The following is an 11,761-nucleotide window of genomic DNA, read 5'->3' on the forward strand; positions in this document are numbered from 1 at the left end:
AGCAAAATGTAGAATATAGTGAGTGTGATATTATAAGACTGATAGTTTCATCAATTTTGGGGACCAATGGAAAGAAATGAACTAACTCCGTTATTGTAAACTTGTGTGTGTGCTTAGTCAGAAGTATTTGAATTATAAACCAAAGTATAAAATAGCTATTTATGATTCCAGGCTAATATATGTCAATGGGGAATAATACATAAATCTATTTTGGGTTAGAGGATGAGAAAAGTTTTTAAATTTATTTTTTTTTAAATTCCTGTTAGAGGGAATTCCCTGGAAGTCCAGTGGTTAGGACTCAGAACTCTTATTGCTGAGGGCCCAGGTTCAATCCCTGGTTGGGGAACTAAGATGCTTGCATGCCTCTGGGCCAAAAAAAAAAAAAAAAGTTGCCTGTTAGAGAAGCATTAGAACAGACTCTGGAGTCTGATGACATCCTATCTTATCTCTACCACTTCTAACTTTATCAGCTGTGGCAAATCAGTCATCCTTCTGGAGCCTCTTTTTGTTCTGCGCGTGTAAAATGAAGATGGTATTGGTATTCACGCCATTTTTGTGCAAGAATTAAACGAGGTCATCGTGTAAATCTCTTACTCTGGTGCTAGTGTGATTTAGAAATTAAAGACCATTTCCCTTCACGGTGTATTATTTGTCAGTTGATGTGTCTTTCTTGCTGCTAAACTGTGAAGCCAGTAAGGACAGTTCTGAGGGTTTTATCTCTGAAAGGTCAGCATTCACCATATAGTGGTTTTATTTATTTATTATTTTTTCATTGGAGTATAGTTGCTTTACAATGTTGTGTTCTTTTCAGCTGTACAATGAACTGAATCAGCTATATATATATATAATATATTTATATTATATATAATATATTATTAATATGTATTATTATTTTAAAAAATTGGAGTATAGTTGGTGTTCTTTTTGGCTATACAATGAACTGAATCAGCTACATATATATGTATATATACACACATGTATGGTCTCCCTCTTGGACCTCTCCCCCACTTCCCTATCCCCCAGTTCCACCCACCTAGGTCATCACAGAGTACCGAGCTGAGTTTCCTGTGTGATGCAGCAGCTTCCTACTAGCTAGCTATTTTACACACTGTAGTTAGTGTATGTTGATCCTAATCTTCCAGTTCATCCCACCCTCCTTCCCCTCTGTATCCACATGTCCTTTCTCTACGTTTGCATGTCTATTCCTGCCCTGGAAATAGGTTCAGCTGTACCATTTTTCTAGATTCCACTTATACGCCTTAATATACGATACAGATGAATAGATAAAGATGTGGTACATATCCGTCTTGAGTCATTCCAGCTGTCTGACTCTTGTGATACCATGGACTGTAGTTTGCCAGGCTTGTCTGTCCATGGGATTTTCCAGGCATGAATACTGGAGTGGGTTTCTATTTGCTTTTCCAGGGAATCTTTCCAACCCCAGGGACCGAACCCATGTCTCTTATGTCTCCTGCCCTGGCAAGCAGGTTCTTTACCACTAGTGCCACCTGGAAAGTTCAGGTGGTACATATATATACAGATGAATGGATTAAGAAGATGTCATACATATATACCACGGAATATTACTCAGCCATAAAAAAGGAATGAACTATTGGATAATTTGTAGAGATGTGGATGGGCCAAGAGTCTGTCATACAGAGTGAAGGAAGTCAAAAAGAGAAAAACAAATACTGTATATTAACATATAGTGATTTTAAATAAGCATATGTTGAAAAAACAGATGAACCAGTGAGTGATAGGAGGTATGAATGTCATGGGAACAGTGGTCCTACTGACTGTAGACTCAGTGAACTGGGAGTCCTAGGCCCTGGGGCTGAGGTAGGTGTGGAGGCAGCAACAATGCAAGACTCTAACTGGAGGGAGAGCTGGGCTTGGCTGTGACTGTGTTTAGTGATTCTCCTATTTTGGTCTTGAGGGAGGTATGCAGGCTGCCTGACTCTTGGAGATGCAGAGTCTATGAGCTTCTTTTCCACCTGTGAGTAGCAGTTGAGCTCCAGAAGAGCTTACCATCACAATGGAACTCAACAAGAAGGGAGTCTTTAACATCTGAAAGTCCTATAAGCCACATTAAAGGACATTGTCTAAAAAGCATATGCCCTGGGAAAAGCATAATTCAAAAAGATGCACACACCTCAGTGTTCATTGCAGCACAGTTTACAATAATCAGGACGTGGAAGCAACCTAGATGTCCATCAAAAGAGAAATGGATAAAGAAGATGTGGTACAGATCTACCATGGAATATTACTCAGCCATAAAAAGGAAAGGAATTGGGTCATTTGTACTGAAATGGATGAACCTATAGTCTGTCACACAGAGTGAAGTAAGTCAGAAAGAGGAAAACAAATTATCATATATTAACACATATGTATGGAATCTAGAAAGATGGTTCAGATGAGCCTATTTGCAGGGCGAGAATAGACACAGATGTAGAAAATGGATATGTGGACACAGGAAAGGGCGGGGAGGGTGAGATGAATTAGGAGAGTAGGATTGATACATAAACACTACTGTGTTTAAAATAGCTAGTAGGAAGCTGTTGGGAGAAGGCAATGGCACCCCACTCCAGTACTCTTGCCTGGAAAATCCCATGGATGGAGGGGCCTGGTAGGCTGCAGTCCATGGGGTCGCTAAGAGTCGGACACGACTGAGCGACTTCACTTTCACTTTTCACTTTCATGCATTGGAGAAGGAAATGGCAACCCACTCCAGTGTTCTTGCCTGGAGAATCCCAGGGGCGGGGGAGCCTGGTGGGCTGCCGTCTATGGGGTCGCACAGAGTCGGACAGGACTGAAGCAACTTAGCAGCAGGAAGCTGTTGTGTAGCACAGGGAGTTCAACTCAGTGTTTTGTGATGACCTAGAGGAGTGGGCGCCAAAGAATTGATGCTTTTGAACTGTGGTGTTGGAGAAGACTCTTGAGAGTCCCTTGGACTGCAAGGAGATCCAACCAGTCCATTCTGAAGGAGATCAGCCCTGGGTGTTCTTTGGAAGAAATGATGCTAAAGCTGAAACTCTAGTACTTTGGCCAGCTCATGTGAAGAGTTGACTCATTGGAAAAGGCTCTGATGCTGGGAGGGATTGGGGGCAGGAGGAGAAGGGGACAACAGAGGATGAGATGGCTGAATGGCATCACCCACTCGATGGACGTTTGAGTGAACTCCAGGAGTTGGTGATGGACAGGGAGGCCTGGCATGCTGCGGTTCATGGGGTTGCAAAGAGTCAGACACGACTGAGCGACTGAACTGAACTGAGAGGGGTGGGAGGAAGGCTCCAGAGGGAGGGGATATATGTACACATAAAGCTGATTCACATGGCTGTATAGCAGAAACTAACAACACTGTATAGCAATTATACAGCAATAAAAAAATATTGAGAAGGTAACAGGCAGGAAGGCCAGGGGTTTCCAAATGGAGGAAATAGGCTGCAAGTATCAGACATTTTTTATCTCTCCCTTAAGTGGCGGGAGGAAACACACTACAAGTGTCAGAATTTTTTCCTTCTTTATACAAAATTAAAAGGAGGTTTCTCCTAAAATTCTGTGTTGCCATGATGACACCTTGTTCCAGCTGAGCTTAACTTTTCTCAAACCTTGAGCTAGCCAATGCGTTTTTCTCATGGAAATGTTTTTCTTAAGTTATGTTAATGAAACTATATATTTGCTTTGGAATTTGCCTTTCTTCAAAATGGTTCCACGTAAGACTAACTTTTTTTATTTTCTCTAACCTTGGGCTGATAATAACTCGACAAACCAGTATTCATATCAATTGTTTTGTCGATGGGGGAGGACACACCTCATGCCATCCTATCACAAAAATGTGTGTTGTGGGAGAGGGGCCTGGTGAAACTCCCTCAGCCTGAGGTATCTCTCTTATCTGATTAATAGCTTTCTAACAGACGGCTGGATGGCATCACTGACTCAATGGACGTGAGTCTGAGTGAACTCCGGGAGTTGGTGATGGACAGGGAGGCCTGGCGTGCTGCGATTCATGGGGTCGCAAAGATTCGGACACGACTGAGCGACTGAACTGAACTGAACTGAACTGAACAGACATAAAACATCCAGCTAAAGACTAGCAGGGGGGCACTCTTTCTGCCCCCTTCCGATGTTTATCTATCTCTTTTATACTTTCAGTTCAGTCAGTTCAGTTCAGTCGCTCAGTCGTGTCTGACTCTTTGCGACCCCATGAATCGCAGCACGCCAGGCCTCCCTGTCCATCACCAACTCCCGGAGTTCACTCAGACTCACGCCCATCGAGTCAGTGATGCCATCCAGCCATCTCATCCTTTATTGTCCCCTTCACCTCTTGCCCCTAATCCCTCCCAGCATCAGAGTCTTTTCCAATGAGTCAACTCTTCGCATGAGGTGGCCAAAGTATTGGAGTTTCAGCTTCAGCATCATTCCCTCCAAAGAAATCCCTGGGCTGATCTCCTTCAGAATGGACTGGTTAGATCTCCTTGCAGTCCAAGGGACTCTTAAGAGTCTTCTCCAACACCACAGTTCAAAAACATCAATTCTTCGGTGCTCAGCCTTCTTCACAGTCCAACTCTCACATCCATACATGACCACAGGAAAAACCATAGCCTTAACTAGATGGACCTTTGTCTCTGCTTTTGAATATGCTAGCTAGGTTGGTCATAATTTTCCTTCCAAGGAGTAAGCGTCTTTTAATTTCATGGCTGCAGTCACCAACTGCAGTGATTTTGGAGCCCAAAAAAATAAAGTGTGATACTGTTTCCACTGTTTCCCCATCTATTTCCCATGAAGTGATGGGACCGGATGCCATGATCTTCGTTTTCTGAATGTTGAGCTTTAAGCCAACTTTTTCACTCTCCACTTTGACTTTCATCAAGAAGCTTTTTAGTTCCTCTTCACTTTCTGCCATAAGGGTGGTGTCATCTGCATATCTGAGGTTATTGTTATTTTTCCTGGCAGTCTTGATTCCAGTTTGTGTTTCTTCCAGCCCAGCGTTTCTCATGATGTACTCTGCATAGAAGTTAAATAAGCAGGGTGACAATATACAGCCTTGACGTACTCCTTTTCCTATTTGGAACCAGTCTGTTGTTCCATGTCCAGTTCTAACTGTTGCTTCCTGACCTGTATAAAGATTTCTCAAGAGGAAGGTCAAGTGATCTGGTATTCCCATCTCTTTCAGAATTTTCCACAGTTTATTGTGATCCACACAGTCAAAGGCTTTGGCATAGTCAATAAAGCAGAAATAGATGTTTTTCTGGAACTCTCTTGCTTTTTCCATGATCCGGCGGATGTTGGCAATTTGATCTCTGGTTCCTCTGCCTTTTCTAAAACCAGCTTGAACATCAGGAAGTTCACGGTTCACATATTGCTGAAGCCTGGCTTGAAGAATTTTGAGCATTTCTTTACTAGCATGTGAGATGAGTGCAATTGTGCAGTGGTTTGAGCATTCTTTGGCATTGCCTTTCTTTGGGATCAGAATGAAAACTGACCTTTTCCAGTCCTGTGGCCACTGCTGAGTTTTCCAAATTTGCTGGCATATTGAGTGCAGCACTTTCACAGCATCATCTTTCAGGATTTGAAAGAGCTCAAATGGAATTCCATCACCTCCACTAGCTTTATTCGTAGTGATGCTTTCTAAGGCCCACTTGACTTCACATTCCAGGATGTCTGGCTCTAGGTGAGTGATCACACCATCGTGATTATCTGGGTCGTCAAGATCTTTTTTGTACAGTTCTTATGTGTATTCTTGCCACCTCTTCTTAATATCTTCTGCTTCTGTTAGGTCCATACCATTTCTGTCCTTTATCGAGCCTATCTTTGCATGAAATGTCCCCTTGGTATCTCTAATTTTCTTGAAGAGGTCTCTAGTCTTTCCCATTCTGTTGTTTTCCTCTATTTCTTTGCATTGATCGCTGAAGAAAGCTTTCTTATCTCTTCTTGCTATTCTTTGGAACTCTGCATTCAGATGCTTATATCTTTCCTTTTCTCCTTTGCTTTTCACTTCTCTTCTTTTCACAGCTATTTGTAAGGCCTCCCCAGACATACTTTAATAAAACTTTATTATACTAAAGCTCTGAGCGATCAAGCCTCGTCGCTGGACCTGGATTGAATTCCTCTCCTCTAGAGGCCAAGAATCCCGGCATCTTTCACAGCTCAGCAACAACCTTTCAGTATTGTTATATGCATTGAGCCAATTATCTTTCAGAAGGCAAAAGCACACCCATAGGAACTCCATTGTGTGTTTGGATTTTATAAATATATTCATATATATATACACATTGGGCTTCCCTGGTGGCTCAGATGGTAAAAAATCTGCCTGCAATGTGGGAGACCCAGGTAGAATCCCTGGGTGGGGAAGATCTCTGGTGAAGGGAATGGCTACCTACTCCAGTACTCTTTGGAGAATTCCTTGGACAGAGGAGCTCAGCGGGCTACAGTCCATGTGTGTGTGTGTCCTTAGTCGCTCAGTCATATCTGACTCTTTGTGACTCCTCTGTCCTTGGGGATTCTCCAGGCAAGAATTCTATGGAATCAAAGAATCAGATGTGACTGAGTGACTAATACACACACACACACACACACACGTACACACATACATAATTTCTCTGTATAAACAAATTACACAGTAGGTTTGTGTATCTTTTTTGAAATATGTGTTAGATCCTAGGACCACTACAGAACAAAAGCCTTTACCAGTAAGTTTTATTCTTCAGTAACAATCTTTTGAACTGTGTTTTAACTTTTACAAAGGTAATTCTTATTTCTGGGATTTTAGTTTGACATGAACCTCCTTTGGATAACAAAAGTGTGTTTTCCGGTCCTTTCCTTTATAGTCACAGAAGATGCGCGTTAGTGAAAGTGAAAGTGTTAGTTGCTCAGTTGTGTCCAACTGTATGAGCACTGCATCCAGTTTAATCCTTCCTCATGACCATCATGAACTAATACTACATGTATTTAGACTCCACAGATTTTCTGGGTGTGTAAACAGGTTTCCCATGTGGGACTAGTGGTAAAGAACCTGCCTGCCGATGCAGAAGACATAGGAGATGCAGGTTCGATCCCCGGGTCCAGAAGATGCCCTGGATCAGGGAATGGCAACCTGCTCCAGTATTATTGCTTGCAAAATTCCGTGGACAGAGAAGCCTAGCGGGCTATAGTCCATGGGATCACAAAGAGTTGGACATGACTGAGTCACAGAAGTAAGCTTTATGACAGTGGCCAAGCAGGCTAGTTACCAATGTTAACTTTGCCATTGAAGCCCTTAATTCTCTGTCTATTTAGACCCTGCAAGACAATGTCAGAGCTGGCTCAGAATGTGATTGGTGAGTCTATTTGAAATTCTAGATTTTCCATCACAGGGTGTTGGATGTGATACATGGGCTGGGTTCCAATGGTTAATAATTGCTCTCAAGGACAGCTAGAATATCCTTCAGGGTGAGATACCAAGACACTGGTGTGTACTTACATGCTCCCTGCAGCTGTACATATTCAAGGGTAGTTTTTTGTTTTTTTTTTTTTTTTTTTTCCAAATACAAAGGTTTTTCATTGCCTTCCTTAGCCACTCCTATCCTGGCTTTGCTCCAGGAGTTCTGACAACCCTGCTGTGTAAGTTGCTCATCCATTTTTAGCTAAATAGCACTCTTCAGCATTTAAAATAAAGATGTTTGTGTTATTTAGTTGAGAGGATAAAAATCATGTACTATGTTTTACTATGTTAATTCACTAGGTTGTGTCTGACTCTTTGCAACTCCATGGACTGCAGCATGCTAGGCTTCCCTGTCCTTCAATATGTCTTGGAGTTTGCTCAAACTCATGTCCATTGAGTTGCTGATGCTATCCAACCATCTCATCCTCTGTCACCCCTTTTTTTTCCTGTCCTCAATCATTCCCAGCATTAGGGTCTTTTCCAATGAGTCGGCTCTTTGCAGCCAGTGGCCAAAGTATTAGAGCTTAAGCATCAGTCCTTCCAATGAATCTTAAGGGTTGATTTCCTTTAGGATTGACTAGTTGGATCTTCCTGTTGTCCAAGGGACTCTCAAGAGTCTTCTCCAGCACCAGACTTCCAAAGCATCAATTCTTTATGGTCCAACTCTCACAGCTGTACATAACTACTGGAAAAACCAAAGCTTTGACTATATGGACCTTTATCAGCAAGAGATGTCTCTGCTTTTTAATGTGCTGTCTAGACTTGTCATAGCTTTCCTTCCAAGGAGCAAGCATCTTTGAATTTCATGGCTGCAGTCACCATCTGCAGTTATTTTGGAGCCCAAGAAGATAAAATCTGTCACTGTTTCCACTTTTTCCCTTTCTATGTACTATAAAAGGCACCTAAAAATGGTTGAGAAACTGTTAGATTTCCTTTTGACAAATGTCTTTCTATTTTCCCTGGCAATTAATGTTTTCATTAATTCTTGCCACTAGCTGGTGCTAGGATACCATTTAGTAAACATGCAATTACGTTGAATCAGCCCAGATCAGTCACCCTAAGTGGGTCATTCCTCTTTGTTTGACATCATGCCCTTATGTTATTTCCAGTGTGGAGGAAGCAGGTCTTCCAAGCCTGCCACCCCCAGCTGCACTTACAAACAGAAAAGATTTCCTTATCAACGAGACAAACTATAAAGTCTCTTTCAACACTAGAAGTTTCTGATTTCATTATCATTTCTAAGACAGAAACTTATTTTTATTACTCTTGAATTTTACACATAGTGATTTGTTTTGGCTAGAGATGGTAAAGGACAGGGAAGCCTGACATGCTGCAGTCCACGGGGTCGCAAAGAGTTGGATGCAACTGAGCGACTGAACAACAAAAAGATCTTAAAGACAAAGGCAATCTAAAAAAATATCAATCCCCAAGTATGCTTGTAAAGTGCAAAACTATGAAAAGACAGTAAAATGATCAGTGATTGACAGTGTTTAGGAGGCACAGATGACTAGGGAGAGCTCAGAGGATTTTTAGGCAGTGAAGCTACTCTGTATGATATTACAATGGTGGATATGTGTCATTTGGAGAAGGAAATGATAACCCACTCCAGTATTCTTGCCTGAGAGATCCCACAGACACGGAAGCCTGGTGGGCTACAGCCTATGGGGTTACAAAGAGTCGGACACGATTGAGCAACTAAACAACAACAAACACATACCGTTGTACATTTTTCCAAGCCCACAGAAGATTCAATACCAAGAGTGAATCATAACATAACTATGGACCTATGACGTGCCTGGGTGGGTTCATCAGTTTTAACAACTGTGTCCCTCTGGACGCTGATAAAGGGGAAAGGCTATGCATGCATGAGGACAGGTGCTATATGAGGAATCCCTGTACTTCTGCTCAGTTTTGCTGTGACGTGAAGCTGTTCTAAAAACAAAATCTTTCAAAAACTGAAAAAAAAAATTAACCCCCAAATTTGTGTGGTTAAAGTCCTCCTTGAAGGAAACCACAAGGCTAGATAGCCAGGACTCTTTTTATTTTACAATTTGACATTCATATAAATGTATGTGTGTGTACTCAGTCGCTAAGTCATGACTCTGCGACCCCATGAACTGTAGCCCACCAGGCTCCTCTGTCAATGGGATTTCCCAAGCAAGAATACTGGAGTAGCTTGCCATTTCCTTCTCCAGGAAAACTTCCCGACTCAAGGATTGAACCCACAACTCCTGCATTAGCAGGCAGATTCTTTACCACTGAGCCACCAGGGAAGCCCGATTTAAATATATAATTATATATATATATATCAAGCTGCCAATATCTGTTGGATCATAGGAAAAGCAAGAGAATTCCAGAAAAACATCTACTTCTGCTTCACTGACTACACTAAAACTTTTGACTGTGTGGATCACAACAAACTGTGGAAACTTCTTAAAGAGATGGAAATAACAGACCACCTTACTTACCTCCTGAAAAACCTGTATACAGGTCAAGAAGCAACAGTTATAACTGGATATGAAATGACAGACTGGTTCAAAATTGGGAAAGGAGTATGACAAGGCAATATATTATCATTCTGCTTATTTAATTTATATGCAGAGTACATCATGCAAAATATTGGGCTAGATGAAGCACAAGCTGGAATCAAGACTGCTGGGAGAACTATCAATAACCTCAGATATGCAGATGACACCACCCTTATGGCAGAAAGTGAAGAGGAACTAAAGAGTCTCTTGACGAAAGTGAAAGAGGAGAGTGAAAAAGCTGGCTTAAAACTCAGCATTCAAAAAACTAAGACCATGGCATCTGATTCCATCACTTCATGGCAAATAGATGGGGAAACAATGGCAATAGTGACAGATTTTATTTTCTTGGGCTCCAAAATATCTGCAGATGGTGATTGCAGCCATGAAATTAAAACACGCTTGCTCCTTGAAAGAAAAGCTACGACCAACCTGGACAGCATATTAAAAAGCAGAGACATTACTTTGCCAGCAAAGATCCATCTAGTCAAAGCTATGTTTTTTTCAGTAGTCATGTATGGATGTGAGAGTTGGACCATAAAGAAGGCTGAGTGCCAAAGAATTGATGCTTTGGAAGTGTGTTGCTGGAGAAGACTCTTAAGAGTCCTTGGATCAAACCAGACGATCCTAAAGGAAATCAGTCCTGAATATTTATTGGGAGGACTGAAACAGAAGTTGAAGCCACAGTATTTTGGCCACCTTATGCGAAGAGCTGACTCATTAGAAAAGACCTGGATGCTGGGAAAGATTGAGGGCAGGAGGAGAAGGGGACAACAGAGGATGAAATGGTTGGATGGCATCACCAACTCAACGGACATGAGTTTGAGCAAGCTCTGGGGGATGGTGATGGACAGGGAAGCCTGGTGTCCAAGAGTTGGACACGACTGAGAGACTGAACAATGACAAAAATAAATATTGATAAACAAACACATATGATACAATTAGCATTTATGTTATTTTCATATGAATTCACCATTAGGCTCTCAATCCAATACCAGAGGGTTATTCTTCCTCTGTTTCCTATTTATATTTTCCTAACTCACTGTATGTTTCTTTTTATTGCCTTACTGTGTATTTCTGGACTCCTTTACAATGTTGAGTAGTAATGATTAGAGCAGGGATCTTTGTCTTGTCCCTGATAGCAAACGAAGACTTTTCACCATTTCACTATTAATGCCTTTTCTGTAGGTTTTTAGTTTTCTGAATTTTGTCATTAATATGTATTCAGTTTTATCAAATGCTTTTTTGCATTTATTGAACCAATATTTGATGTTTCTCCTTTACTTTCTGATGTTGTGAATGCATTCATTAATTTTTTAAAGGATAACCCAAATTAACATTCCTGGTATAAAAAAATAAACTCTACTTGGTTCTTTTATCCATTTTAAATAGAATGCTTGTTTTGGTTTGTTAATGATTTTTAATAGAATTTTTGTCTTCAGGTTCAAGAATAGATTGACTGGCTTATTTTCTTTCTTTCTTGTCTGTCTTCTTTGGGTTTAGTATTGAAGTTATGCTAGCCTCACAAAATAGGGTTGGCAAATTCTCTTTTCTTTGAAAGAATGTGTGTGAGATTAGAATAATGTCTTGTATGAGAGTTTGGTGAAGGTCACCAGGAGAGCCGAGTCAGGAATTTTTTTTTCCTTTTCAAAACTATTTTAATTAGAGGATAATTACTTTATAATATTGGCTTCTGCAATACATCAACATGAATCGGCCACGGGTATACATATGTGGCCCACCTTGAACCTCCCTCTCACCTGCTTCCTCATCGCATGCCTCTGGGTTGTCACAGAGCACTGGCTTTGGGCTCCCT

The 11,761-nt window shown here is 41.2% G+C and overlaps 1 non-coding gene across 1 annotated transcript; it reads left to right on the forward strand.

The window, feature by feature from the left end:
• The first annotated feature begins 273 nt into the window (after window positions 1-273).
• Window positions 274-346, forward strand: TRNAK-CUU (transfer RNA lysine (anticodon CUU)). Its single transcript has one exon. It is a non-coding gene; the product is annotated as a tRNA-Lys (tRNA).
• The last annotated feature ends 11,415 nt before the right edge of the window (window positions 347-11,761 follow it).

The sequence above is a fragment of the Bubalus kerabau genome, chromosome 5 (genome assembly GCF_029407905.1).
Source record: "Bubalus kerabau isolate K-KA32 ecotype Philippines breed swamp buffalo chromosome 5, PCC_UOA_SB_1v2, whole genome shotgun sequence".
NCBI classification, from domain to species: domain Eukaryota; kingdom Metazoa; phylum Chordata; class Mammalia; order Artiodactyla; family Bovidae; genus Bubalus; species Bubalus kerabau.